This window comes from Triticum urartu, unplaced genomic scaffold (genome assembly GCF_056163025.1).
Source record: "Triticum urartu cultivar PI428250 unplaced genomic scaffold, HENAU_Tu73 scaffold2, whole genome shotgun sequence".
In the NCBI taxonomy this organism is placed as follows: domain Eukaryota; kingdom Viridiplantae; phylum Streptophyta; class Magnoliopsida; order Poales; family Poaceae; genus Triticum; species Triticum urartu.
In genome coordinates this window covers 9,075,215-9,087,714 of record NW_028260368.1, presented here as the reverse complement: position 1 = coordinate 9,087,714, position 12,500 = coordinate 9,075,215, and the positions used below count along the sequence as shown (strand labels likewise).

Below are 12,500 nucleotides of genomic sequence, written 5' to 3'. Positions count from 1 at the left end.
CACTATGAGTCAGACTCAATAGAATTGGATCCATTCCAAATAGCGAGAATTAGGATTCTTGATCCCTCTCAATCTCTCTTTCAATTCGAGGATCCAGAGAGGTGTTTTCATAGTCATCTCCGAATATTTGCCATCTCGGAATATTTTCGATTTCATTTTTCTATGATATGTCTTTCTATATGAAAATTGGTTATTTACGATGTACGATGATCCCTGTTAAGCATCCATGGCTGAATGGTTAAAGCGCCCAACTCATAATTGGTAAATTTGCGGGTTCAATTCCTGCTGGATGCACACGAACGGGAACATTCCATAAGTCTATTGGAACTGGCTCTCTATCCATGGAATCTCATCCATCATCCATACATAACGAATTGGTATGGTATATTCATACCATAACATAAGAACAATAAGAACTCGAATTCTTATCGATACTGGAACTCAGAGCATAGGAGGGAAAGTCGATTTATGGATGGAATCAAATACGCAGTATTTACAGAAAAAAGTCTTCGTTTATTGGGAAAGAATCAATATACTTTTAATGTCGAATCGGGATTCACTAAGACAGAAATAAAGCATTGGGTCGAACTCTTCTTTGGTGTTAAGGTGGTAGCTGTGAATAGCCATCGACTACCTGGAAAAGGTAGAAGAATAGGACCTATTCTGGGCCATACAATGCATTACAGACGTATGATCATTACCCTTCAACCGGGTTATTCTATTCCACTTCTAGATAGAGAAAAAAACTAAAGGAGAATACTTAATAATACGGCGAAACATTTATACAAAACACCTATCCCGAGCACACGCAAGGGAACCGTAGACAGGCAAGTGAAATCCAATCCACGAAATAATTTGATCCATGGACGGCACCGTTGTGGTAAAGGTCGTAATTCCAGAGGAATCATTACCGCAAGGCATAGAGGGGGAGGTCATAAGCGCCTATACCGTAAAATAGATTTTCGACGGAATCAAAAAGACATATCTGGTAGAATCGTAACCATAGAATACGACCCTAATCGAAATGCATACATTTGTCTCATACACTATGGGGATGGTGAGAAGAGATATATTTTACATCCCAGAGGGGCTATAATTGGAGATACTATTGTTTCTGGTACAAAAGTTCCTATATCAATGGGAAATGCCCTACCTTTGAGTGCGGTTTGAACTATTGATTTACGTAATTGGAAGTAACCAATTAGGTTTACGACGAAACCTAGAAATCGATCACTGATCCAATTTGACTACCTCTACGGGATAGACCTCAACAGAAAACTGTTGAGTAACGGCAGCAAGTGATTGAGTTCAGTAGTTCCTCATAGAAAATTATTGGCTCTAGAGATATGGTAATATGGAGAAGACAAAATTGTTTGAAGCACGCACAGAACCGGAAGCGCCCCTTGTTTCAAAGAGAGGAGGACGGGTTATTCACATTTAATTTGATGGTCAGAGGCAAATTGAAAGCTAAGCAGTGGTAATTAAGACCCCCGGGGGAAAATAGGGATGTCTCCTACGTTACCCATAATATGTGGAAGTATCGACGTAATTTCATAGAGTCATTCGATCTGAATGCTACATGAAGAACATAAGCCAGATGACGGAACGCAGAGACCTAGGATGTAGAAGATCATAACATGAGCGATTCGGCAGATTTGGATTCCTTTCCTATATATCCACTCATGTGGTACTTCATCATATGATTCATATAAGATCCATCTGTCTAGAGATCGTCATATACATCTAGAAAGCCGTATGCTTTGGAAGAAGCTTGTACAGTTTGGGAAGGGGTTTTTTGAGAGAAAAGAAGAATCTACTTCAACCGATATGCCCTTAGGCACGGCCATGCATAACATAGAAATCACACGTGGAAGGGGTGGGCAATTAGCTAGAGCAGCAGGTGCTGTAGCGAAACTCATTGCAAAAGAGGGTAAATCGGCCACTTTAAGATTACCATCTGGGGAGGTCCGTTTAGTATCCCAAAACTGCTTAGCAACAGTCGGACAAGTGGGTAATGTTGGGGTGAACCAAAAAAGTTTGGGTAGAGCCGGATCTAAGTGTTGGCTAGGTAAACGCCCCGTAGTAAGAGGGGTAGTTATGAACCCTGTGGACCACCCCCATGGGGGCGGTGAAGGGAAAGCTCCCATTGGTAGAAAAAAACCCACAACCCCTTGGGGTTATCCTGCGCTTGGAAGAAGAACTAGGAAAAGGAAAAAATATAGCGATAGTTTTATTCTTCGTCGCCGTAAGTAAATACGTAACTAGGAATATGGAAAATTGCATTTTTGGAATTTGCAATAATGCGATGGGCGAACGACGGGAATTGAACCCGCGCATGGTGGATTCACAATCCACTGCCTTGATCCACTTGGCTACATCCGCCCCTTATCCAGCTAAAGGATTTTTTTCTTTTTTCCATTGATCATTATTCTATTTATTCTGACCTCCGTACTTCGATCGAGATATTGGACATAGAATGCCACTCTTTAAAAAGGAAAAAAGGAGTAATCAGCTGTGACACGAAAAAAAACGAATCCTTTTGTAGCTCATCATTTATTGGCAAAGATAGAAAAGGTCAATATGAAGGAGGAGAAAGAAACAATAGTAACGTGGTCCCGGGCATCTAGCATTCTACCCACAATGGTTGGCCATACAATCGCGATTCATAATGGAAAGGAACATATACCTATTTACATAACAAATCCTATGGTAGGTCGCAAATTGGGGGAATTCGTGCCTACTCGGCATTTCACGAGTTATGAAAATGCAAGAAAGGATACTAAATCTCGTCGTTAACTGAATTCTGAATAGAAAGATTAAGAAGAAAAAAAGATTCAAAATAAAGACAGAAATACCCAATATCTTGCTAGAACAAGATATTGGGTATTTCTGTCTTCAAAAATTCTTATATGTTAGCAGAAAAACCTTATCCATTAATAGATGGAACTTCAACAGCAGCTAAGTCTAGAGGGAAGTTGTGAGCATTACGTTCGTGCATTACTTCCATACCAAGGTTAGCACGGTTGATGATATCAGCCCAAGTATTAATAACGCGACCTTGACTATCAACTACAGATTGGTTGAAATTGAAACCATTTAGGTTGAAAGCCATAGTACTAATACCTAAAGCAGTGAACCAGATTCCTACTACAGGCCAAGCAGCCAAGAAGAAGTGTAAAGAACGAGAGTTGTTGAAACTAGCATATTGGAAGATTAATCGGCCAAAATAACCATGAGCAGCCACAATATTATAAGTTTCTTCCTCTTGACCAAATTTGTAACCCTCATTAGCGGATTCATTTTCAGTAGTTTCCCTGATCAAACTAGAGGTTACCAAGGAACCATGCATAGCACTGAATAGGGAACCGCCGAATACACCAGCTACACCTAACATGTGGAATGGATGCATAAGGATGTTGTGCTCTGCCTGGAATACAATCATAAAGTTGAAAGTACCAGAGATTCCTAAAGGCATACCATCAGAAAAGCTTCCTTGACCAATAGGGTAAATCAAGAAAACAGCAGTAGCAGCTGCAACAGGAGCTGAATATGCAACAGCAATCCAAGGACGCATACCCAGACGGAAACTAAGTTCCCACTCACGACCCATATAACAAGCTACACCAAGTAAGAAGTGTAGAACAATTAGCTCATAAGGACCACCATTGTATAACCACTCATCAACAGATGCAGCTTCCCAAATTGGGTAAAAGTGCAATCCGATCGCCGCAGAAGTAGGGATAATAGCACCAGAGATAATATTGTTTCCATAAAGTAAAGAACCAGAAACAGGCTCACGAATACCATCAATATCTACTGGAGGGGCAGCGATGAAGGCGATAATAAATACAGAAGTTGCGGTCAATAAGGTAGGGATCATCAAAACACCGAACCATCCGATGTAAAGACGATTTTCAGTGCTAGTTATCCAGTTGCAGAAGCGACCCCACAGGCTTGTACTTTCGCGTCTCTCTAAAATTGCAGTCATGGTAAGATCTTGGTTTATTCAAATTGCAAGGACTCCCAAGCACACGTATTAACTAGAATATAGATAATAGAAGGCTTGTTATTTAACAGTATAACATAGACTATATACCAATGTCAACCAAGTCAGCCCAAAGATTAGCTATCCATATAACTAAATTAACCAAACCAATAATTTTGTATTTGTAAATGAAGTGAGTCAAAGTGAAAAACTTTGATGGGTCTTTTCTATATGGGTTGCCCGGGACTCGAACCCGGAACTAGTCGGATGGAGTAGATAATTCTTCCTTGTTACAATAGAGAAAAATCCCTCCCCAAATCGTGCTTGCATTTTTCATTGCACACGACTTTCCCTATGTAGAAATAGCCAATTTCTATTCCAAAGAGGAAGTTCTACTAATTTTTTTAATTAGTAAGTTGATTCACCTACTCTTTATTATAATAAAAAGAACATTTCAGAATGAAAAATAGAAAAGTTTTTTCTTGATCATTTATCAACCCTTTCCTGTTTCTTAATTTCGTCTAATGATTAATTAAGAGGGTTGACCAGGTCATTGATACGTATAATATCCAAATACCAAATACGCTCAGTGTGTGATCCACAGAAAGAAAAAAGAGTTGTTTTGGTGAACATCAAAGAAAAAACTTGCTCTTCTTCCATAAAAAATTCTTCTAAAAATGCCGAACCCAATCGTTGCATAAAAGTTCGTACCGTGCTTTTATGTTTACGAGCTAAAGTTCTAGCACATGAAAGTCGAAGTATATACTTTAGTCGATACAAAGTCCGTTTTTTCGAAGATCCACTATGATAATGAAAAAGATTTCTACATATCCGACCAAATCGATCAAGAATATCCCAATCTGATAAATCTGTCCAAATGGGTTTACTAATAGGATGCCCCGATCCAGTACAAAATTGAGCTTTTGATAAGTATCCTATGAGGAGAGTAGCGGGGACTATGGTATCGAATTTTTTCATTCGAGTATCTATTAGAAATGAATTCTCCAGCATTTGATTCCTTACTAACAAAGAACTTTTTTGTACACTTGAAAGGTACCCCATAAAATCGAAGCAAGAGTTTGCTAATTGGTTTATATGGATTCTTCGCGGCTGAGTCCAAAAACAGAAATAATATTGCCAGAAATTGATAAGGTAGCATTTCCATTTCTTCTTCAAAAAAAAAGTGCCTTTTGATGCAAGAATTGCCTTTCCTTGATATCGAACATAATGCATAAGAGGATCCATAAAGAACCATAGGGTTTTCCGAGAAAAACCAGGGTACATTATCCCAAAATGTTCCATCTTCCTAGAAAAGTGGATTCGTTCCAGAAAAGTTCCAGAAGATGCTAATGGTAAGCAAGAAGATTGTTTACGAAGAAACAACAAAAAAAATTCATATTCTGATACATAAGAGTTATATAGGAATTGAAATAGTCTTTTATTTTCTTTTTGAAAAAAAAAAATGGATTTCATTGAAGTAATAAAACTATTCCAATTCGAATAATAGTTGAGAAAGAATCGCAATAAATGCAAAGATGGAACATCTTGGATACGGTATTGAAGGAGTTGAACCAGGATTTCCAAATGGATAGGATAGGGTATTTCTATATGTGATAGATAATCCAAATGCAAAAATTTGTCTTCTAAAAAGGGAAATATTGAATGAATAGAGCGTAAATTCTGAAACTTTGGTATTTCTTTTTCTTTCAGACAAAAAAATTCCCGTAGCGAGAATGGGATTTCCACAACGATCGCAAACCCTTCAGATAGAATCTGAGAATAAAACTCAGAATAAAAATAATTTTTGTAATCCAATAATCGATCTTGGTTAGGATGATTAACCGAGTTATCCAAAAAATTCTGCTGATACATTCGAATAATTAAACGTTTCACAAGTAGTGAACTAAATTTCTTGTTATTACAACTAACAACTATTTCCACAGGTTCAGAACCATTTAATCCATAATGGTGGGCAAATGCATAAATATATTCCTGAAAGAGAAGTGGGTAGACAAAGTATTGTTGACGAGATTTATGTTTTTCTGAATACCCTTCGAATTTTTCCATTTGTATTTCTACTTGAATCAGAGAGAAGAAGCATTTCTCGGTTTATCGAATGATGATACATAGTGCAATATGGTCAGAACAGGGTGTTGCATTTTTAATACAAACCCTGGAAAGAAAGGGAGTCTAATCCACAGATCTTTTTCTGCTCCTTTTCTACCCAATTAGTTTATGTTTGTTCTAATTAAAAAAAAAGAACAGAACAAGTTTTTTATTTTTGCAGGCCAATCGCTCTTTTGACTTTGGAATACAGCCTCTTTATCAATATACTGCTTCTTTTACACATTCAATCCATAACATCCCTTATTCAATCCATAATCAAGAATAATTAGGATTTCTAAAAAAAAAAAGAAAAAATAAAGGGTCCACTCATAGGAAAACCCAACCTTTCCCCGCATCCGGCACTAATCTATTTTTAACGTCTAATTAGAGCGGGGAATCATTCCAATTAGGAAGTTCAGCTCGTTGCTTTTTATTTTACCAGAATTGGAGCCAGGCTCTATCCATTTATTCATTAGACCCAGAAAATCGTAATTTTGGATTCCATTCAAAAAAGATTGATTTTATTACGACATGCTATTTTTTCCATTCATTACCTTTGAGGATCAGTCGTGGTCTTCTAGACTCTACCAAGAGTCTGGACGAATTTGTTGTTTCATCCAAATGTGTAAAAGATCATAGTCGCACTTAAAAGCCGAGTACTCTACCATTGAGTTAGCAACCCAGATAAAAAAAGGATCTTAGATACGATCGAAATCCAAAAATCAATGGAATTACACCGCGCGCTTCTGTCAAAACATTGAACTAGCAAGACATCAAAAGATTTTTTTTATCGACCATGAAAAACACTCAAATGCCAAAACGAACAGGTCCGGTGAAATTCCACTAAAGTAAAGTTAAAAAAAGAGCGACCCTAATCACGATGGCCAAATTCTCCTTATTTTTAGCGATTTTTATTAACAAAAAATATATATTATAAAAAATATATATTATATTGTATGAGAATACATGCAAGAGGAACACCCTTATCATTTGAGCGAAGTGTAGGCGGAAAAATTGAATATGGAGTGAGGATAAAGAGACCCATCTATCTACAAATTCTATTTGTTCAATAGACCTTTGTCAATGGAAATACAATGGTAAGAAAACAAATTAGATAGAAAAAGTAAATAAAATAGGGGCTTATGTTGGATTGGCACGATATAATATAAATCCAAATAGGATTAAAAAAGAGGTAAATTGTGTCTAAATAATTAGACAACTAGGAATACTAATAATCTTCTCCTATCCTATTTTTTGATTCATTTAGTTCTTCAATTAACTCAAAGTTCTTTCTTTTTCTTTAAAGAATTCTGCCTTCCTTAAAATATCATAAACAGTTCTTGTTGGTTGAGCACCCTTTTCAAGGAAATAGAGAATAGCTGGAACATTTAAACAAGTTTGATTCTTTATCGGATCATAAAAACCTACTTTTTGAAGATCTCTTCCTTCTCTTCGAGATCGAACATCAATTGCAACGATTCGATAGACAGCTTATTGGGATAGATGTAGATAAACAACGCCCCCCCCTAGAAACGTATATGAGGTTTTCTCCTCATACGGCTCGAGAAAATGATTCGAATTTCTGTCGATAATAATAGAAATTAGACTATGACGTGCATTAATTTCCTTACAGAAAAAACAAATTTCATTTATACTCATGACTCAAGTGGGCTAATTTTGCCTGACAAACTTCGAAGGCAAAATCCTTCCAAAATTTTTGAGTCGTCTTTAAACTCTTTTCTTTGTCTCATTTCGAACGAATTGACTTTTATTCCTTATTCTAATCCAACTCTGTTGTTGAGACAATTGAAAATTGTGTTTACTTGTTCTGGAATCCTTTATCTTTGATTTGTGAAATCCTTGGGTTTAGACATTACTTCGGGAATTCCTATTTTTTTCTTTCAAAAGAGTAGCAACATACCCTTTTTTCTTATTTCCTTCGATAAAGCATTTATCTCTTCTATAGAAATCTAATAAGAGGGATTGATTCTGATATACTTTTATTGGACTTTCTTCTTATTTTAACCTTTCGATTTATTTCTATATTAAGGATAGACTGACAAAGTTGGCCTAATTTATTAGTTTTCACTAACCCTAGATTCTTTCCCTTGATAAAAAAAATTCTGTCCTCTCGAGCTCCATCGTGTACTATGTTACTTAAACCCAGCGCAAATTTGGTTCGGAACGAATAGAACAGGCTATGTCGAGCCAAGAGCATTTTCATTACTATGGAAAATGATGGATAGCAAAATCCACAATCGATCATGTCCTTCAAGTCGCACGTTGCTTTCTACCACATCGTTTTAAACGAAGTTTTACCATAACAAACATTCCTCTTTTCATTGCAAAGTGGTATAGAGAATTGATCCAATATGGATGGAATCATGAATAGTCATTGGTTTAGTTTTTTTATACTAATTAAAACTTGCTATCTATGGAGCAATATGGATAAAAGAAAGTAAGTATTTATCCGGGAAGCCTCCGCCAAGATCCAATTTATTTAAACCCATATTAAAATTCTATCATATGAATGAAACATAGTTTGAAAAAGACGACTAAACAAGTTTGCTTAAAACTTATTTATTCTTAAATTTCCACCCTCAACGGATGGCTCGAGATGATCAATCTTGAAGTGAGAAAAGAAGGATTGACTCTTCCTCAATAAATAAACTATCAACCTCCAAAAAAGTTTAATTAATTTAATTACTAGAATTAGAATTCTAGTAGTAATATATTTTTTCAGTACCAAAAACAATTAACTATAATAACTAAATAAACTATTCCAATGAAAAGATTGAAAGTTTTTGGTAGTTATAGAATTCTCGTACTTCTTCAACTCGAATACCAAAAGGAAGAAAAAAATATGACTAAGTGATTTTATAGTAGAGGCATATCCTGAATGTGCTTGATAGATCCCATTTTTTCATGAAAATAAAGATAGTCAATTTGACTGGACTTAAGACTTTATTATGTTTTCTGAGAAAGAATAAGATATCATTATTCTCTTTAATAAACTTTTGTCTCGTACGGAATACTATATGATTTCACCGTTTGTTTCATCAGAAACAATCTGGGACGGAAGGATTCGAACCTCCGAGTAACGGGACCAAAACCCGCTGCCTTACCACTTGGCCACGCCCCATTTCGGGTTTTATGCGACACTAATAAACACTAGTATGTTTATTTGTTATTCGTCAATACCATTTCAATTACATAAAAAAGGAGGGATATTCTCTTGCTAGTATTCTACACATGCGGATAATATAGAATCAAAAAAATGCATTGATCATTACATGGAATTCTATTAAGATATTATATGAAAGTCGAATTTATTCCACTCTCATTTGAGAGTGCGAATACAAGGAGGTATTTTGTGTTTGGGAAAGTCCGAAGAAAAAAGATTTTGAATCTGCCTTTTCCTTCTTTCCCTTAAAAAAATAACTCAAGAAAAATCCAATTATTTACTCTACAAGAATGAAATGCTTGTTATGCCTAATATACTTAGTTTAACCTGTATCTGTTTTAATTCTGTTCTTTATCCTACTAGTTTTTTCTTTGCCAAATTACCCGAAGCTTATGCTATTTTCAATCCAATCGTGGATATTATGCCTGTTATACCTCTATTCTTTTTTCTATTAGCCTTTGTTTGGCAAGCTGCTGTAAGTTTTCGATGAAATCTTTAGTACTCTGTATGCCAAATTGAATGATGTGTTCATTCCAAAAAAATTTTAAAATGGGTAAAAGCCGAGAAGTTTTATATTTTTATATTATGAACCTTCGATTCTAAAATTTAAATTCTTCTACATTGAATGGGTAGCTACAGCAATAAATTTGGATCAGCCTTTCTACTCCCCTGCACCTAGGTTGAGCAGGTACCTAAAGGTACCTACACAATACCTAACCACCTAACCCTATTTTTGCTATTGATAAGAGTGCTTATTATAAAAGAATTCTTGCAATTTTTTTCAAGAATTCTTTTTTGCATTTTTAGGTATAAAAAAAAACCATCCTAGTGGATCCGTGTGGTAAGGAAAAACTGGTAATCTATTCCTTAAAAAAAAATCTTGGAGATTATGTAATGCTTACTCTCAAACTTTTTGTTTATACAGTAGTGATATTCTTTGTTTCACTCTTTATCTTTGGATTCTTATCTAATGACCCAGGACGGAATCCTGGACGCGAGGAGTAAAAATTCAGTTTTTTTTTTTCTTATTGGATTTGTTTCGTACATTTATCTATGAGAAAATCCGGGGGTCAGAATTCTTTCCAATTCGAAAGTCCCAAATGATCCAAGGGAGCGGAAAGAGAGGGATTCGAACCCTCGGTACAAAAAAATTGTACAACGGATTAGCAATCCGCCGCTTTAGTCCACTCAGCCATCTCTCCACGTTCCAAAGCGAAAGGTTTCCGTGATATGATATAGGCAAGAAATAAGAAATAACGGTTGCAAAAAACCCCTTTTTTTTCTTTCAAAAGTCTATAAAAATTATATTGCCAATTCCATTTTAATTATATTCTTTTTTCTTAATGTTAATAAAAAAAGAAGAAAATTCTTGTTTTTTCTTTCTAAAAATCGATATTGGCCGAGAGACAATCAAATAGATTTTCTCTTTAGCGGGCATTTCCATATAGGACTTGTTATAATTATAATAAAACAAGCAGGTTATATAAAAAAAACGCTTTTTTTGTCGATTATTTATCAAGAAAGCAAAAAGGGTTCTTATCAAATCCACCATAAAATTGGAAAGAAGCATAAAGTAAGTAGACCTGACTCCTTTAATGATGCCTCTATCCGCTATTCTGATATATAAATTCGATGTAGATGAAATTGTATAAGCGAATTTTTTTTATTTCCTTAGACTTAGACCGCGCAAGACAAGAATTTTTCGCTATTTACGATTTCATATTCTTGTTACTAGATGTTCTATAGGAATAAGAAGAAATCGCAACTCCTTTGCGCTACACATAAAATTGGATTTCGAAGGTCCATTTTTTTTTTTCAGAATCCTCTATTATTTTAGTTCTTCCACCCATGCAATAGAGAGGGAATGGGAAAAGAAGGGTTACTTTTATTTGCATTTTTCCCTTAAAAGATAGACTTTGAAATAGGAGTCTTGGAATAATGCTGAATTCAAAGGTTTATTTCTTTCTATAGTATAAGAAAAACAATTTATTTCTATTTCTATAGTATAAGAAAAACAAATAAATAGTATAAGAAAAACAAATCGAATCAAATTCATGGATTTACCACGACCTCGGTTGTGACTGTGACTCCATAGATAAAAATGGGAAATTTCTCTCTTCGAGACCATTGAAAAAGGGCATTGAACGAGAAAGAAATCGTCCACAGATAATAAAACTATCATATGCCTTGGAAAGTGATATGAGGTGCTCGGAAATGGTTGAAGTAATTGAATAGGAGGATCACTATGACTATAGCCCTTGGTAGAATTCCTAAAGAAGAAAATGATCTATTTGATACTATGGATGACTGGTTACGAAGGGACCGTTTCGTTTTTGTAGGATGGTCTGGCCTATTGCTCTTTCCTTGTGCTTATTTCGCTTTAGGGGGTTGGTTTACAGGGACAACTTTTGTAACTTCTTGGTATACCCATGGATTGGCTAGTTCCTATTTGGAAGGTTGTAATTTCTTAACCGCAGCAGTTTCTACCCCTGCCAATAGTTTAGCACACTCTTTGTTGCTACTATGGGGGCCCGAAGCACAAGGAGATTTTACTCGTTGGTGTCAATTAGGCGGTCTATGGACTTTTGTAGCTCTCCACGGGGCTTTTGCACTAATAGGTTTCATGTTACGCCAATTTGAACTTGCTCGGTCTGTTCAATTGCGGCCTTATAATGCAATCTCATTCTCTGGTCCAATTGCTGTTTTTGTTTCTGTATTCCTTATTTATCCACTGGGGCAATCTGGTTGGTTCTTTGCGCCGAGTTTTGGCGTAGCAGCGATATTTCGATTCATCCTTTTCTTCCAAGGATTTCATAATTGGACGTTGAACCCATTTCATATGATGGGAGTTGCCGGAGTATTAGGTGCGGCTCTGCTATGCGCTATTCATGGAGCGACCGTAGAAAACACTCTATTTGAGGACGGTGATGGTGCAAATACCTTCCGTGCTTTTAACCCAACTCAAGCTGAAGAAACTTATTCAATGGTCACTGCTAACCGCTTTTGGTCCCAAATCTTTGGTGTTGCTTTTTCCAATAAACGTTGGTTACATTTCTTTATGCTATTTGTACCCGTCACCGGTTTATGGATGAGTGCTATTGGCGTAGTTGGCTTGGCTCTGAACTTACGTGCCTATGACTTTGTTTCCCAGGAAATCCGTGCAGCGGAAGATCCTGAATTTGAGACTTTCTACACCAAAAATATTCTTTTAAACGAGGGTATTCG

General features: G+C 36.0%; 1 non-coding gene across 1 annotated transcript; it reads right to left on the bottom strand.

Moving 5' to 3' along the window:
• Positions 1-10,389: 10,389 nt before the first annotated feature.
• On the bottom strand, positions 10,390-10,477 carry TRNAS-GCU (transfer RNA serine (anticodon GCU)). Its single transcript has one exon. It is a non-coding gene; the product is annotated as a tRNA-Ser (tRNA).
• Positions 10,478-12,500: the final 2,023 nt, after the last annotated feature.